General features: G+C 38.6%; 1 non-coding gene across 1 annotated transcript; it reads left to right on the top strand.

The window, feature by feature from the left end:
* The first annotated feature begins 354 nt into the window (after window positions 1-354).
* Window positions 355-461, top strand: LOC128290694 (small nucleolar RNA R71). Its single transcript, XR_008280482.1, has one exon. It is a non-coding gene; the product is annotated as a small nucleolar RNA R71 (small nucleolar RNA).
* Window positions 462-2,916: the final 2,455 nt, after the last annotated feature.

The raw sequence follows: 2,916 nt of genomic DNA, 5'->3' as shown, positions 1-2,916 counted from the left end.
ATGTTGTGGCCACAAGTTTGGTATTCCGAATGGCTTGTCCCACCTCCCCTTGCTTCACACTGCATTACTGGGTGAACCTGTGAAGAACTAAGAAAACCATCAATTTTCTTATTCAAGAGTTCTACCTGATTAGAGAGCATGGTGACCGGATCGACATTATAAACACCAACTATTTTCGTTAGCTTTGTCCTCATGACTTACCACTGATAATTATTCAATGACATCTCCTCTATGAACTCATAAGCATCTTCAGGTGTTTTATTATTGATGGTTCTGCCAGCAGTTACGTCAACCATTTGCCGAGTCGAAGGATTCAGGCCATTATGGAATGTTTGAACCTGAAGCCAAAGCAGTAACCCATGGTGAGGGCACCTTCTCTAAAGGTCTTTGTATCTCTCCCATGCATCTAAGAGTGTTTCTAAATCCATCTACACAAAAGAAGAGATATCATTACGTAATTTAGCAGTTTTAGTCGGCGAAAAATATTTTAGTAAAAATTTTTCGGTCATTTGTTCCCAAGTAGTAATTGACCCTCGTGGTAACGAGTTCAACCACTGTTTAGCTTTGTTCCTCAATGAGAAAAGGAATAACCGAAGACGAATGGCATCGTCAGAAATGCCATTAATTTTAAATGTATCGCATAGTTCCAAAAGGTTTGCTAAGTGAGCATTGGGATCTTCATCCTACAAACCATCAAATTGAACAAACTGTTGTATCATTTGAATTGTGTTAGGTTTCAGGTCAAAAGTATTTGCAGCTACAGCAGGTCTAACTATGCTTGATTCAGTTCCTGTTAAAGAAGGTTTAGCATAATCATACATAGTGCGTGGAGCAGGATTTTGATTAGCCACAATTGCAGAAGGTAGTTGATTGTCTTGGTTTTCAGCCATCTCTTTGGTTGGGGGTTGAGTATCGTCTTCTTGGTCGTTCTCTGTGTATCTTAGGCTTCGCCTTATTTATCTTTGGTTTCTGCAAACTGTGCGATCGATTTCTTTGTCAAAAAGTAGTGGTCCTGATGGGTTTCTTCTAGTCATAAACTATAAGAACCTACCAAGAGAAAGAAAAAGTAAATTAATGAATAATAAAAAATAAAATAAAATTAATTTGCAAGAAAAATAAATGGCTAAAGTAATAAAAATTGAGCATTCCTAATATTTTAGTTCCCCGGCAACAGCGCCGAAAACTTGATCGCGTGATTTCGTGATAGGTTTTAAATATTTATAATTAATCGTTCTTGAAACTAACTATTATTGCGATGTAGGCAAGTGTACCTATCGAATAGTAGTAAAGTTTTAGCAAGATCGGATTGTCGAACCCGAAGGAACTAAAAGTACTAGTATTGACTGTCTTTTTATTATCTAGCCTAGGAATAGAGAGGTTTTGTTTTTAACTAACTAATTATCTAAACTAAGACAATACCTAAGGAAAAATCCACCTAGACTGTAGTTGTTATTCTGGCTCCGAATCGTTCGATTTATTCATTTAACTTGTTCCGTAGAGATCCCTAAGTTATCTTATTATCCCTATTTAAGACTAATAACGTGTAAGCCCTAAATTGAATAATTGAGACCTTTCTCTAATTAACACCCTAGGGTTGCATTAACTCGATCTATGGATCCCCTTATTAGGTTTCACCCTAATCCGGAAAAATCTTGTCACCCTATGTCTAGGCGCGCAAACAACTCCGCTTAATTATGACAAATGTACTCTTAGACAGGGTCTATTCCTCCTCTGTAAGAGTTTATCTTGAATCAGTATCCTGGGATATCAAAACAAGAATTAAGAGTAAATTAAATATTTATCATACAATTCAGAAGATAATAACAAGATTCGTCTTAGGTTTCATTCCCCTTAGGTATTTAGGGGATTTAGTTCATGACTAAATAAGAAAACATCTCAGAATAATAAAGAAGACAAAAAATAAAGAAAACCCAAAACTTCTGAAGGGGAAACTGAAGAGAGATCTTCAGTCTTGATGATGAATCCAGCTTCTGAGATGGATCAATCAGCATCCTTGGAGTAATTTATTACTCCCTATTCTGTGTGTCCTCTTTGTTCCTCCTCTAGGGTGTATTTATAGGCTTTGGAATGCCTAAGAGCCCTCAAAATTAGCCTTTTCTGAATTGGACTCAACTTGGGCTTGGCAGGGACACGCCCGTGTGCAATTACTTTAGGTAGTGCTCGAGCCTGCTAAATTGACACGGTGGTGTGGTCTGTCCGTGTGAGGAGGTCCAGGCCGTGTTGATTTCGTACTTTGGCCCATTTTCTCCATTTTTGGCCCATTTTTCATTCCTTTCGCTCTTCTATGCTCTCCTAAGTATAAAACATGAAATTAAAGCATTAGGAGCATCGAATTCACCAATTTTAATGGGAAATCATCCATAAAATACGTTAAACATGGAGTAAAAATATGTATAAATTACAGTTTATCAGTGTGCTATGGCCGTGTGTCCCCTGCATTTAAAATTTTGAGTTAGTATAGGACATGGGTAGGTCACACGGGCGTGTCCCATAGCCGTGTCCCAAAGTCAGTACTGAACATGGACAGGCAACATAGGCGTGTGCCATGGACGTGTTTAAAAGTCAGTGTTGCCCACGGGCTAAGGGCACGGGCGTGCCCCAAGCCATACGGGCGTGGGAATCCACACGGCCCACTTACACGGGCGTGTAGCGCTCCAAAGATAGAAATTTATTAAGTTGCCCAAAGAATACCAAATATTTTCGGTTTTGTCCCGGATTGCCTTAATGTAGGTTATAGGCCTCGATAGCCTGTATAAGGGATGATAGCATATGTTTTAAAAGTTTTAATTTTCGGCGAAATTTGGTGACCTAGTTTTATATGTTTATGAATTTAAGTCTGGTAATGCCTTGAGCCCTGTCCCGATGTTGGATATGGGTGAGGGGTGTTATATTTGT

This window comes from Gossypium arboreum, chromosome 3, assembly GCF_025698485.1.
Source record: "Gossypium arboreum isolate Shixiya-1 chromosome 3, ASM2569848v2, whole genome shotgun sequence".
NCBI lineage: Eukaryota > Viridiplantae > Streptophyta > Magnoliopsida > Malvales > Malvaceae > Gossypium > Gossypium arboreum.
Note: the sequence above shows the minus strand (reverse complement) of the source record. Positions and strands in the feature narration are given on the sequence as shown.